Raw genomic sequence first — 15,670 nt, forward strand, 5'->3', positions numbered from 1 at the left:
GTGGCCAGCAGTCCCAGTGCACTAGTGAGTGGGCTAACAAGGGGGAGCAGGGTGGTGAGCTGCTTCCTGGGCTCATAACCTTGGCCAGTATAGATGTAGTGGCAGGTCTTAGCGAGGAGAAGCCAGGGCAGAAGTTTACGGCCATGCTGCCAGCTCCAGAGAGTGGGTACCAAGCCTGCAGAGCTGGCCTGACCCTTCAGCGACTGCACGGACTCTTGTGCGTGAGGTCTTCTGGGTAAGACTGGGTTCAGAAAGTGAGCTTAACAGCCCATCGCTGTCTTTCTGCCCCTTCTCAATAGCTAAAAATGCTGTATAAGAAAGAACAACTAAGAAGAAAGAAAGAAAATAGCAAAATAAGCAAGTAAGAGCAACTGAAAAATGAACTGGTGTTCTCTGATAAACCAGGAGAGTCTCTGACCACCGGTTCTCCCCGGGCTTTGCATTGACCCATGCTGGCTCCTCCTTTTGTGCTCACTGGTCCAAAACGCAGCCTCACGGAGGTCCCCCAGCAGGATAGTATGGGGACAGTGCTAAAGTTATCAGCATGGGCCTCAGGAGACCAGAATCAACCACTGGCTCACTCATAAGCTTGCGAGTGACTGTGGGCAATTACCCAGGTCTCATTTCATTAAAGTCTTTCCCCAGGAGCTTAACTTAATTACTTCAGTGGGATTCACGTATGTTCTTAAGTATTTTCCTGAATCAGGCCCTTAATTGCTCTGTGCCTTTGCTACCCATCTGTATGATAAGTTTAACATTTGCTTTCTCTCTCTTGCTGACGATTTAGATTTATGTTCTTTCACTGAAGACTGTCTCGTGGTCCGTAATCTGTTCAGCACTTTGTCCAATGCGGCTGTGACTTCACTTGAGCTATTCCTGGACCTAGTGACATTTCACACTTACACAAGCTGCACTCTACAAACTGGCAGCCTTTGTGCAGCTTTATAAGTCTAACAGTGGCAAAATAACTTGCTTATTGATCTGGGAGCAAAACAGCAAGCAGGGGGGGGTTTTTGTTGTTTTTTTGCTTAAACTTCATCACAAATAGAATAATTACATGGCACTTTGAGACAATTTACTAAAGATGCTCACACATTTCAAGAGGGTAAAATCACTTTATCTAAAGCAATTACCAAATAGCTAATTAGTGAAACTGACTGTGAGCTTCGACAAATGTGTTATGTGGAGATGCTGCTTCTTATGTCAGACAGCAAGCATCCGGCTTATGAGCTATTTTCAGGTAATGAAGAAACTCTTCCGATGCAGTAAAGATGTTGTTTTCAACTGAGACCTTCTTAGCCAAGATGTGCATATATCCTAAAATTAATAAGGCAGTGTTCCTGTTATGTGCCTTCGCTGCAGCCTCATTGCACTTCAACTTTCTCTTTGTCAGGTAAGTAGCAAGATAATTACTGGAGCAGCTGGGCAGCAGCTTGATGTGAGGAAGAGCAGCCAGAACATTAATATATAAGCCATAAAACAGATTTTGTGTACCTCACAGACGTATATGCTGCAGTTTTCTCTTCTTTGGAGCAACTTCACCGTATGTTCTAGGATGGGTGGCCACAGAAAACAGCTTCTAAAGAGCTTTCTTATTTTGTTGTGAGGATTAATTGCAGATTAATTTTTTCTTTTATGTCCTCGCAAGCCGACAAGAACCTGTGAGGAAAAAACAGGTATCTTTCTTTGCTCAGCTGGTTGCTAGGTGGTTTGCAAAGCAAGACAGTGGGATCTGTGAAAACAAAAGACACTGCATTCATGTTTAGATTCTTCTAGCTAATTAAAAATGAATGGATTAGGGACAATACATCCTTCACAAAAACACTTCTGTAAAATTCTATGGGGGAACAATCATGGCTGAAGAAAAAATGCAATTTCTGGGTTGTTTTTCTTTTGGTTTCAGACAAAAGGTATCCATTATGTATGAAGTAACTGTTGCAGGCAGTGAAATTAATCTTAAACATACAGTATGGACGTAAGTGACATAGCTTTACAGAGTTAATAAAATACAAATCAGAGATAAAGTGATTTTCTGGGTTTTTTTGTTGGAGAGCTGTTAAAGCAATTGCTGGCAGAACATAACACCTCAGTGCAAATCTAGGGACATTTTGTAATAAATAACTTTTATAAAAAATTCAGACTGTGAATTTACCATAGAATTTGAAACCATCTGTGCATTGTCACTCTAACACTGAGATCTCACTTATTTGTATATTGTCCCCATATGATCTGATGTAAGTGGGAATAGAAAGGAAACACTAAAGACTCCATTAAAAGCAAAGATAATATAGATAATCATTTCATTCTTTGTAGGTGTAAAATTTCTTTCATTAAATGTTAGAAACATATTCACATCCAAGTTCTTCCTCTGTACTAGAAAAGTTAGAATTTATGTTTGTAAAGACATAAGTTCTTAGATATTTTGCACACCAAACTTCAGAAATCAAAAGATGGATCATTCCTTTAGTCTTTCTGCTATTATGCACTGTGGAATGAACTATGCAGCATATAGGTGTGTTCTTTATGTAAAATTTGTGTTTTACAAATTTACTTGCTTTATGGATTACTCTTTCCCTTATAAACTAATGAAATTGTATCAAATCTGTTTCAAAAATAAAAATACATTCGTTCAGCTGTCTGCTACTCTAAGCAGGTCTTTGACAGCACCGTATTAACGTTGTAACTGAAATGCAAGAGCCTTTTGCAAATCTGGTATATAGGTACACAATGAACTCATGTTCTCAGTAATTGAGAACTCTAAATGTGACCTTCTGCACATTTCTGAACATCTAAATTATATAGTAGGTGATAGAAAGTGAATTCAGCATACAGAAAAGAACAAGCTCATGAACTAAAAACAGATTGCTAAGTGTTACATATTGCCTCTTGCCACTGACATTTTCCTTTGCTGCTCAGCCAACACTCCAAGCAGTATTATAAGAATGTTGCCTCTATTAAAACGTTTGGTTATGTGTGGTAGGCTCTGGACTTACAGTTGTAAGTCTGAGTCCAGAAAAGAATGATTTTTGCAACCTGCTTGCTGTTTTCACACAGAAGACCTCACTCACTACTTTTAAGTGCATCAAGCAGGTTTTTTTTAGCATTTGCCTAACCAACTTATTCAAGCCTCCTTAGTCATGAAGCTACATGTAAGTAGCTACATATTTCCAGCTACCTCTAACCTCTCTTTTAAAATCTTCCATAAAGAGCTGACTTTCACACCTGTTAGAGTTATAGCCGCATAGCTCATCCCTACTGACAGCCATAGCATGGTTTCTAAGCAAATGAGATTGACTGGTGGGCATCATCAGCAAACTGTGGTCTGGAGGATTTTTCTCCCTGTTTTGTTACTGTCTTGACTGTTTTTATAACTAGCTGTTGATAAGAAGTAATAAATCTACCCAAGTGCTGACAAGGATAATCCAGACAATTGTTGCTCTCCAGCTGAGGTGGAACAGGTTTTCTTTGGTTTGTTTATTTATTGAACATAATCTAACACTTACCTCTTCTGCATTTGAGAAATTTACTGCATGTTCACCCTCCAGCCAGATGTTTGAGACAATGTCATCATAAAAGAAAGCTATATATTTGGAGATGCAGCAGAGTCCAGACTTGGTAATCACCATTCATCTAGGTGTCAGACTGTGTTTTATGTGCCTGCTCCAGCATAATGGATACTCTTTCACCCACATGGGAGGCCCAGGAGGCATCATGCATCTAGGAGTCCTCTTATCCCTAGAACATCACTAAATCATAGAGGTACTATGTCTGCCACGTCTTCTCTGTCTGTCCTGGAAAAGATACAGCACATGCTGGTCTCACGAGTGTAGTGTTTCTGCTGCCCCCTCTGTAGCTGAGGCCATCTCTTCCCAATTCGTTTCTACGTGACCCCATCATGACAACAGTAGCTGATAGCTGGAGAAAGTGTACCCCTGTGCCTTAGTCCTGCACCACGGATGCACACCTAGCATATTCCCCCCTCAAACACCTATGAGAAGACTAGGCTTGACAAAGCTGTCAAATTGAATGGTTTCTGTTGTTCAATAGATATTTTATTGCAATGGCACACGTGCATGTAAACACCAGTGAATTGTGTGAGTGGGCAAACTTAAAAATTTCTTTCTGATTCTGGAAATATTACCATTTTGCGTACATGAAAGTGAGTAAATTACCTATTCACTAGCATTTCTAAAGGTGTACAGCCATTCTTGTATTCTCCAGTCCCTATAGTCTCCAATTTGTCAGAACTAAATTTGATGCACCGTGGTTATGTTTTGGCTCATTGCAAAACCTGACCGTCTTTCAGTCCCTCTGTTGCTTCATTCTATTTCTGTTTTCCGTTATTCACCAAAATGTGCTACCATGGGATGCAAAGAGCTGTAAATATTTAAGCAGACTCCTCTGATAAGATAATGAACTACAATGACAGCTGCACGCAGAGCAAAGGCACAAAAATAAAGATGGCAGTCTTTGACTAGTACAGGAAATAAGATGAGAAACATTTGCTGCTTTCATTTCCAAGGATTAGAAACAGTCTCAAATGTTTTGGAAAGAAAGGCTGCTGTTTATTGTAGGGTGATACTGTTCCCCCATTCTTGGAGACTGACTGTGGTGGGGGAAATTTGGCAAAGTCCTCGTGGTGAGATGCCATAACACTTCACTGCCATTTAGGTACCTTTAAATCTGAAAGTGGGATTTCCTCAAGTGCCTGGTTGGCTGCTATCTTTTCCATGGTGCCATCAAAGTGTTTATACGCCTGAGTTTTATCAGCAAAGCCCAAGGGAGTCTGAATTTCCTGCTGCTGCACACAAACACATTGCCTAAAATCTTGGCAGAGTTACGAAGCTAGGTGCCCACCTAAGGCTGAAGCCTGTTTGAGGTGTGTAACGTGCATGCTGCACCTGTACTGTATTGCCTGCAGAAGCTGGTCTGCTAAGCACCTTCCAGGCAGATCTTCCAGAGTGGACAGAGTGGAAGTACCACCACAGAAGGACAAGAGCTTCCCTTCCCCACTGCTGTATTCTAGGGGCTAGAGGCCTGGGGCATAGGAGACACAAAGGTCTATTACTTTGTAACAAAGAATAAGCACCAACTGGAACAATTGTTGGCATCCAGATCTCTTCCATTTTTGATAAGAACTGTCCCGCAGTTAGAGATTCATATCTGTTCTTGCTTCTTTCCTCTCTAGCTTAAAACAAAAACTTAATTTTAACTTTCTTTGTAACTCAGAACAACAGTCTCGGCTCCATTAATTTGTCAGGCTGCTCTGCAGTGGTTAGAACATCTACTGAAATATAGAATTATTGTTTAATGATTTTAGAACTTGGATTCAATGAACATGAACTTTATTTCAAGAAAGACTATGGTTTGGTTCCTGTTTTTCACAATAAATCAACTGTTATGAATTCAGGTTTAGTTTTAATGGGCGTTTTTACTTTTGCGAATACCACAGTACAAGCAGCTCAGCTATCAGAAATTGCATTCTGCTTCATCACCTTACAAATGCCAACAACACATATGGACGTTCCATAAGCTGCTGTCACCAAGACATTTGTTTATAATGGGTTGTCTTGTAAACACAAGTTGTGTATATTTTACTTTCTGAAGTCAGGTGAAGTTCTTTCATCTCCATTCAGATGCACATTCACTGAAAATAGCTCTGATGTTGCTAAGAGACAAACTTCAAAATATAAAATAACAGTGTTAATATCAAAAATCTTAAATAAAGATGTTCATAATATGTGGAACACGCTCCGAAATCTTCTGATAAAGCCAAGTGGCCAAGTACTATTTTTTACTTGAGGGAAGCTGACTTGCCACACGTTGTCAGGTCGGAGAACAGTAGGTCTGACATGTCCCATAGGGAACCTATTGCATATTGTACTGTGATCTGTGCACTCAGAGTAGCTGTTTCTCCATATGTCCAGCAATGTGGGCTGCCGAAATCCAGAGAACTGGTGCAGTTGAGAAGTCTATGGAAGGATAAAATATAAAATTTGCTTTAATTTACTTTGAAGACAAGATTAATCTCAGTATCAATAAAGCAGATGCTTTGCTGAAGTAAGGTTGTGCCACACAAGAGCGGCATGGGAATTAGACATTGAAAATACAGGGTAAGGATATGTCTGTGGAAGGATGCAAAATGCCACTCAAGCTCCAAGCTGGGACATAAAATGCTGCTTTTTGGTATAGCATCTAGAAGTAATACTCCCTTATTTCATCCCTTGTTCCCTTTCCAAGACATGTACAACATAGCCTGGCCTTGGAGGGCAAGAAACACAATGTAGGGAATAAGGAATCAACCTTTTCCTGAGTTAGAGTAGCAATCTAGATGCTACCCAGGAAGATTCAGACAAGCTTTTCAAAGTTACACTTCAGACAAGCTTTTTAAAGTCATACTATTGAATAAGATACATGGTGAATTGGAGACATATCCTGATGGGAAAGAGAAGAATGAGATGAAAAAGCTTTCTAGGTGCCTGTGTGGCCGACACTTCAGGTGATACATGCTATATCTAACGTCATTAAATTAAGCATTTACTTATTTTTCAGGTACCCATTTAAATAGTATGGAATAGTATGTCTTAGTAGTTATTGAATAGACATGGGTGTGGTTTCAAAAAACGCTCATTTTAATTAACCCAAAGGCACTAATTATTTTCTCAAGTGAATGAGAAACTAACTCATCTCTAGGGATTTGGGAGAAGTTTGAGGAAGCAAAGTGCTGAGAACCAAGGGAGGTTTCCTGAAGTTAGGCTGTGGGTGCTTTGAAATTTCACTATCCTGATATACCTCCGTTCTTTGTGGAAGCTGTTGTTAGTGCTTGACTTATTTTGCTAATAAAATTCTCTTCTCCCTGCTAGTGTCTCCACAGTACATAGAGTTTGAACCTCTAAAAGAAAATAGACAGCATCATAAAATTAACATCAGTGTGAGTTGCAGGGCCAGGCAGCTAATGTGGATGCTAGCTAAGGGAGGATGCAGTGGCAGCCACAAGAAATGAGAAGAAGGAATCAGTTCACTTGTGAGAATAAGCACATCGAAAGAGATATATAGAATATGAAGGGAGCAAAGTGATGAGAGGGAAGAGAACGATAAGAAAGATATCAAGAGGGAAAATGGGAGGATCAGACCACGCTGCCATTATTATAATTATACTGATTATGATAACAGTAAAACTAATTGGCAGTACATGCAGCACATGTAGTTCGGATTGGCCTACAGATAAGCTGTAGTTATAAGAGTGCTCAAATCAGACTACACAAAGTGCATTAAAAAAAACCAAGTAGTGAGATAGCTCTACCAGCTTTTGCTGCTGCAGCAAACTTCCTTTTCACTGTGCAAGTTGTCTGTGAAAAAGTGAGAGGCAAAAGAACCAGATTGTCTTACTATCGGTCAGAGCTGCCCCAAGAGACCTTTCTGGGCTTTGGCTAGCTTTGACAAGCAGGTGCTTCTTGCAGCTTATTGCCCACCACTGTATGATGCTGAGATTTCAGCAATGACTATGCTAAGTCTCATGTAGCCTTCAGTAAATGCTCTTCAACCATATGAAATGTTCAGGGTGTTTCTGAACAAGATTTCATGACAGTAGCAATAGGAATAAAACTAATTACATCTGTTTGATGGTAGGACCTACTTCAGGGTAATGTGCAACAAGCTCCCTAGGGAATTTTTCCCCTTTGAAGTGCTTCTCACTCCAGGGTTCCCTTTTGAAGTAACTCCCCCTCTGGATTGCTTTTGAAGTGCTACTTTTCCTAGGTCTTCTCTGGGTTCGTCTTTGTTGCACCTTTCACGTTGGAGGTTCACAGCGGAAGATTAGTGAGTAGAAAGGCAGACTTTTGATTTAGATTGGTTTCTGTCTCACATCAAGAGGAAGGCCTGGCTGCATCTCCCCAGAGGTAGTCATACAGGGAGGGTTAAGAAAGCTACTGCAATTCATTCACCTCTTCAGTGGCACCAACTTCATGTCTAAACTGGCCACCAACAAGACTGAGATGCAGAAATGTCTCTAGCTGTCCAAAATGCCTGTTTTGCATGCATGCAAAAAAAAACCTTTTTCCCCCTCTTCTCCCACCTACCAAGATATCTGACCCTCTTCTTGTCTTCCTTGCGTTATTTAAATCTCCAGCTGCAATCTGGAAAGCCATTAATTGTAATGGAGCTCATAACACCATTAGCTGTCTGGGTTAGGTCGGAAATAATGCTTAATCCTGGCAGTGAGATGTATCCAATATTAGAAAAGTATCAGCTCCATCACGTTCATCCTGACCTACAGGTTTGCAAATGGTGTGAGCAGAGAGACAGGAAGCTAAGGTTTGGGGCTTGGGGAGCTTTTTCAGTCAAAAAAAGCTGAGATAAGTGTTGGGTTAGGGGACACCAGTAGGGCCTAACGGAAACATGAGAGATCTACAAATGACCTGAGAGTTGCTTCTCTATCCACTCAGCGTCCTATGAACACCTCACCACACTCTGCGGCAGTAGCCCACAACATTTCTGTCACATTGTATTGCATATCCCACCAACTCTCCTTCAAGCCTTTTGGCCACAGTAGCTTTCCATAATTTCCTAACTTGCAAACAACCTTTTTGTCTCCAGGCCAGATGTCCTAGTGTGAGGTTCAGAAGCTGATGACTGTCTCCACCATGAAATCTCCCAAAGTAGTGACCAGCTGTATGAACTGGGTAGTCCATAACTTCCTTCTGTGAGAGATCCTGCTCCTGGCTGTGGATGAAGCTGACCTGGGGCTAGAAGCACTTGAGACCATTGCTGCCCTGTGGCCAGGAGGTATGGGGCTTTCTTGATATGGCCAGAGATATTTTTGAGGGAGGATTTGAAGGCCGTTCCTCATTTCTGTGTTGTTTCCCTGGGCCATGTCCATAAAGTGAGGGCAGGTAAGAATGCTTAGATGCTATAGTGGGATTACATATTATATAGCTCACTCCTTGGGGTATCACTTCTCCTTGTCTGCCCTCAGCCCTGTACAGCAACACTCCTGAGCAGCACCTCTCTCTTTCTAATAAGGGCATCAGAGAGCGGTACTACCCATTTAATTATTATTAAGGTATGGGCCTTACGCTCACAGCAGTGCACTGCAGTGAGTGATGCATCCCTTCTGATGCTGGGTCTGGAATGGTAAGGTTCACCATGAAAAAGGGTAAATGTTGCTGATATTAAGAATTTTGCAGGATGCCCAGCAAACCAGTCTGAAATGGAAACATATTTGTTCTTGATGATGGTATAACTGCCCTTTGAACATAGAGGAAAAATGACTGCCTGTCAATAGGGCAGGAAATTTGGGGAGTCACTAATAGCACTTTTCCCAAATAATTTAGGGGAGATGAAATCAGGATCAGCTGTCTAAACTGCCTGTATAATAACATGAAAATTCACAGCTGGCTAATGTTAACTTAAGATTGCCATGTCCTCCAAAATAGACTTTTTTTTAACCTAGAAAATGTTTGTATTTATCAGGGTCACAAATGAAACAGAAACAAATGTGCCCCATGAGCAAATCAGATCAAAAGAAGTGACAGCGGGAAATTTTTTTGTCTCTGCAGAAAATAGGGTTAAATTAAATCAGAAGAGCAGAAAATACTGAAACAAATGGTGAAGAGACAGTTTCAGCATTATTTAAAAAGATGTGATATCAGTGGAAATCCCCTTGAAATTCTCTCATCCTCATTATCATACTAGTAAAATGCTATTTATGGAAAGACTGAGGCCTTTTAAATGTAGAGGGATACTAACAGCATCACATGGTGTTTCAGTGTAGGCAGCTTTCTCCCTCTTGCTATACAGCTCTTCCGTGAACCAGAACTGGGGACCTTCCAAATTCATCTTGCTAGTGACCACGTTTAGCACCAATGTAAAGTTACTGATAAGCTGTATCTGATCACCATAATGCTCGTTTATTAGCTCTTTCTGTAGCTATATGTTATAGAAAGTTTATGTATTCTGCCCTTGTGTATTCAAACGCAAGCTTTAGTTTCATGGTACGTTTTTTTCAGCGCTGCTGGTGTCAGGAGATTTTTCCCTCCCAGTTCCTGTCCCCATGCACCCTCATTAGTCTGAATGAAGTATTTGTAGGTCTGCAACGAGGTCTATGAACTTATCTGACGATTTTGGTGGGGAGCAGTCCAAAAAAAACACATCGATCTGGCGCTGTCACCAAAGAAAATTGCATACGAATCCATAGCCTCAGAGATTATTCAACACTTTCCACCAGCGTTTGTCAAGCAGGGATACATACGTGTATTATGAATGAATTATCCATTGACAGCGAAATGATAACACTTTCTGGGCCACCCAGGGTGAGGTAGAGTTTCAAAAGCATTTTTGCATATCAAAAGCTAACATTGTATCAACCAGCTTTTCATTAGCAAGAAGATCACAAATTGATATCCTAATTAAATTAGTTATTGAGTCTTTGGGCTACAGAAAATCCCCAGTGTGGCATTTATACTCAGTCAAATTCCCAGGAAGAAGATGGCTTCATAAGGCTTTGTCCTGAGTAAGGGATTTTGATGCTAGAGGGATGGGGGTTGTCTGAGAGTACAGATGCACAGGCCTCTGAGCTGGTGAAAGAGCTTGCTGCTGCAGCAGAAGGGAGGCTTTGCTGCTCCCCATCATGTGCCCACCCTGCAGTCCTCCCCACTCCTGTCCCCATCTGTGGACATCCCTGGACATCCTGCTGAGCCAAACAAATTCACTAAAATGTGAGACAACTGTCTACTTCCCTCATTTATTTTTCTCCTTCTTGAATTAGTCTTCTGCTGTTTTAGTAAGTTAAATCAGCTCATGACAATATCCCAGAAGAGGTCCAGGCTGGTACAAGGGGCACACACAAATGAGAAGCTGCGAGCTGACACGGGGATTGGGGATGTAAGGTCAGAATCAGATCTTCCCTTTGATTCTTTGTATCTGTATTCCAAATCTAGCAGGCGTTTTTTAATGGTTTTAGTATAGCGAAAAGAAACTTGTTTTATTTCTTGCCCAGGTCTAGTGCTAAGAGTGACAGCAGGATCATCTGTAAAATGCTGAGAATCCTCATTGTGCTGAAAGAGATGTGCAGAGGGAAATCCTTTTCAAAGTGCCTTACACCCCGCACAAGCCTTGGATTCCCCAGGGCATTTTCCTCCACTGAGCTGTAAGGGCCAAGTTAAAGGTTATTGGCACTGACCGTCAAGTTGTGGAGAACACGGGCTCACTGGGCATGGTTAGATGAACTCAGTGGCACAAAACCAAGCAATGGGTAGTGACCCTGAGCATCAGGATTCACCTACCCACTTGTAACTCCTTGATTAGTTGACAACTACTCAAAATGCTGGTGTTGGCCCTCTTACATTGATGTTCGTGGCGTTCCTAATATGAGTGGTACTGGAGCAGTAACAGCGAGAACAGGGAAAAGTGGCTGAAAATCTTTCTGATTTGCTGGGTAGGACTCACCTCCACTTATTTGAGCCATTCTGGGGTTACGCATCTGGTCTGTGCTGATTGCCTCTGCTCCTTCCCTGGTTCCTGGACCCTGAACGGACACAGGCTCTTCCACACACCCCGACACCTCACTTCAGTTGGGATCTGTAGGTCACCACCTCTTTCCATTAACTACAGAGGGGGCCTACATGAGCAGATCTGCCAAGCGTGTCAGAGAAAATTCCCAGCTGATTTTCACAGGCATTTCCATTCTGACTCTTTAAAATATCTACCCTGTAACACAGGCAAGGATGAGACAGAGCCAACTGCATAACAAAGAACAGAATCCATAAACCATATCCATTGGGCTCTGGCCAAAAATTGTGATACGGGAGGTGACTGAGTGGGAAAACTAGTTTGATTAACTTTATCAGCAGGAAGGTGAAGATTGGAAAATCCCTAAGCAGGGGAACAAAGGGGCAGAGGTAACAGAGCAGAGGTTTGAAGAGGGAGAAGGCTTTGGGCAAAAGGAGGAACAAAGGTGTAGGCCTTCATCTACAGGGGTTCTCTCCTTTACAGCATCAGCTGAAGAAACAAGGAACTAGCTGGAGAGGAGGACACTCACGGGAAATGGCAGGGGGAGAGTAACTACATACTTCAGGGAAAACAACATGCGAAGGCTGGGGAGGAGAGGCCAAAGGGAGGTGAGCGATTCTGGAGCTACTATTGGTCTCTAAGTAAAACATGTCTTGATTTCCCAAGATAAGTCATTTTTTTCTTCTCTACCCAGAAACTTTGTCTAGGAGAAAGAAAGACTAATTTGGCCATTTTCAGATGTCTGACAGTGCAGAGAGAAAAAGGGGAAGGAGAGGGAGAAGGAGAAGTAAACAACAGAGATGCCAGATTTCCAGAGGTCCCAGACAAATGGCCACCACACATGCAGAATGACTATGCAGCACACAAAACAAGACGCCAGGGTATCCCAGACACACTGGACTTCTTAAATATGGCCAGTAGAGTTGCTCTAAACATGCACTCACCATATGTGCAACTCATGCTTCAGAGTGCAGATGCACCACGTGGTTTGACCTTTGGAAGCCCCTCCAAAGCATGCGTCAGAAAAGAGCAAAGTACCAGGTGTTTTGCTGAGATCTGTATCTCCCATGCTATGTAGAGTCAAGAAGGACTGTGTCAGGATTGTGGCCCTTCGCAGAGCCTAGGTGCCATGTGCTTCAAATATCAAGTGTCTATGAGGAGGTAAACTATAAATTAAAACTCCTTTGATGCTAAAATCTTTGCAAAGGGTATGTTTGCCCACCAAAGATGTTTTGATGGCACTAAGGGTGGCCAGATTACCAAGACCATTTTCATGAGAAGTAAGAGAAAGAGAGATTGTGCACAAGAATTATATCAGAAAGGATAACAAAAATGAAAAAAAAAATGCTTCAGTGTATCTGCAAACACAAGAACGCCTAGATCTAGCATCCTTTCAGCAGAAAGCAGCCTGATGGTTATCTAGGAGAGGAAACTATACAAAAGCTTTGAAAATTGCTTTTCATCCACAGATGCTAAAAATTTTTTTCCCATCATATGAGCAAACTGAAGCAAAGAGCAAGGAAGAGACTTCTCCAAGGTGACCTACTAAGCCAAGTGACAGAGTTAAGAATAGACTCTATCTCCCAAATCCTCACACAGACTGACCTGCAAATATCCATCATTTGTGCAACCACCTTACCAAGATTAAGAACACCTCAAGGTCACTGCAAGGAACTACAGGTGATCTGAAAGATAGTACTGTGACTATCGAGGCATGAGGATCAGAGATTTTTCAGGCTTATCCCAGGATAAATGTGATTAAAACAAGAATAGACCTTAGTACATTAGTACATTGAACAAATGGAAGAATATAATATTCTGTATACTACCAAGAGAGTATCAGACCTGCCAGAACGCAAGTTTGCATTATGTTGCCAACAGGCTGAGCTGGACAGTGAGAACTTCTGTCATGATGACTTAACTTTTTATTGGGCAAAGCAAAGCGGCGTCTGAGGTGAACGGCTGCTCTGGCTGAGATGTGCTGTGTCTGCTGTCTCTCTAAAGCTCCTTTCACAGGCACAGTCCCCACCTGGGGAGGCCACTGGTACATGGCCAGTGATGCTGCTGCTTTTTTCAACCAGACCCCAGGAGAATATTCTTGTCTTTCACCCTGTACAAATGACCACAGGACTGCAACAGTACTTTTGAAAAGGCATTTCATCCCTGAGCAGTTCTTGACTGGCCATGCCACTTCTATGACCTCACTTCCATCCCAGCTTGCATGTTATTTTCAACGGATAGAGCTTTTTTGACATAATCCTGGCTATATAGAGAAAGACGTTTTCTACTCTGCCACAGCTGAGAACGAATCCTGGCTTTGGGGGCAGCAAGCACTAGATAATTGCTATGAAGTGTGACAGTGAACATTAAAATCAAGAATATGTCTGGGAATAAGACAAAAAGCTAGCAAAAGCAGCCAGCAGCAGAACATAAAGATACAGTGCAGTCTTCAGTTTTTACTCCAGTGCTTCCTATGGTTGTTTGAAGACATCTAAAAAACAAATAGTTGCTGTTTGAATTTGACAAAATGGAGCTTTCATCTAATAACTGAATTTACATCAAAACCCAAAGGCAAATTCACAAACGCGGAGTGTTGTTGTAAGGGCAATGTCCGTGTGTGAGACTGCAGCATGTGTGTGAGAGGGGAATTCAATTGCAACCTATCAAGAAACGAAACGTGTCAGCATGTATTGCTATTTACAAACAAATTCAAATACTCCAGGAGTTTCCATTTGCCAAACACTTAACCCAATGGCTAAAAAACATTATTCTGATCTTGTCCGTGATCTTCCCACTCCTTCAGTCTAGAGAGAATTAATGTCTCTGGCAGCAGCGTGCCTCATGTGGAGGCCAGTCCTGAAACCTAGGCTCTCCTCCTACTGAAGGTGCTCCAACTGAGGGGTCCATGGGTGTCTACACGGTCTCCGAGAGTGTGTGTGGCTGGGCCCAGACCACTGTGTTGTCACAGCGTTTGTGAACATATAAAACGTGAGAATGTATCCCGTGAATGAAAATTAAAAATTTAAAAAAAGAAAATAAACTGATACTTCAAAACTGGTCCTGCAGCTCGATAGTCATTCCAGACAGCTACATTCCTCTGAGCACAAATTAATTGCAGGAGGGCTGAGAAAGCACTTCGAGGGCAGGTCTACATTTCTGCAGCCCGCAGGGTAGCGGAGACCCGCACACACCCTACGGCAGTGTCACCTGAGCTGTGGCTGCTGTAACGGGACAGCTGGAGATGACGTCGCTGAGGTGCCGGACAGAGCTCTGTACTCCAGCTGGCAGCGTAGACATTACCTAAGCTGCATGAATTAGAGGAATGCAAAAGCACTTGAGGAGTGTAAAAGAAAGCGTCAAGTCTATTAGAAGCTGGACCTTAAGAGATCAAGAAACAGCAGAAGGAAGGAGACTGTGAGCTCCTCAGCACAGAGCCAGAAGAGTAGTTTTTCCATTGAAGTTGGGGCCGGCATCACTTCATGAAAGAAGGAGGCTGTGTTTGGCATCTGTGTGCTGTTTATCAGATACGGGCTGCACTGATATGCAGAACAATTCTGTTTCAGTAAACAGATTGTACAGAAAGATTGTGACCACTTACTGAAGTAAGTGAGTAGGATCATTTATTCTAGCACTGTCATTGCATGCCATCACAAGGATAGTGTTCCTGAGGCACAGTCTCTTTGCAATACCATTCTGTTATCAAGCACCATAAATCTTTCTGATAAAGGGCAAACTGAAAGTGCAGAGCTTAGCTAGCAATGCATTGGAAGTGTATGGGAGGTGTTTGCTGCTTCCTGAGCTCTTTCCTGGGTTGTCTGTGTAACCTTTCCTGGTGTCAGCTTTCCTTCAGCCCTGCAGTATCTTAGTAGCAACAAAATATTGCAGAGTGACTTCATTCACTGCCTTTTACCTCTGGGAGTCTACGCTGAACTTGTCTGGAGTCTTTAAAGAGTGTGTCCTTGGTGGATGGATGGAGAACAGGTGTACTAAACACTCTCTGTTTTCCTTTTAGGGCTTTATCCTACAGCTGAAAGTGTTCAGCTTGGAACTGTATGCCAACATCTCAAACTATGAAAATCTGACAGGTTGGGAATCACACACGCTCACAGAATAATCAGTTAGCCATAGTGATTACGTATGTGCTGCAGCCGAAAAGAAACTT

General features: G+C 42.1%; 1 long non-coding RNA gene across 1 annotated transcript; it reads left to right on the top strand.

Annotated features, from left to right (window-relative positions):
* Positions 1-1,305: 1,305 nt before the first annotated feature.
* LOC138065762 (uncharacterized) lies at positions 1,306-12,077 on the top strand. Its single transcript, XR_011138835.1, has 3 exons — positions 1,306-1,393; positions 8,596-8,784; positions 11,992-12,077. It is a non-coding gene; the product is annotated as an uncharacterized lncRNA (long non-coding RNA).
* The last annotated feature ends 3,593 nt before the right edge of the window (positions 12,078-15,670 follow it).

This window comes from Struthio camelus, chromosome 1 (assembly GCF_040807025.1).
Source record: "Struthio camelus isolate bStrCam1 chromosome 1, bStrCam1.hap1, whole genome shotgun sequence".
In the NCBI taxonomy this organism is placed as follows: Eukaryota; Metazoa; Chordata; class Aves; order Struthioniformes; family Struthionidae; genus Struthio; species Struthio camelus.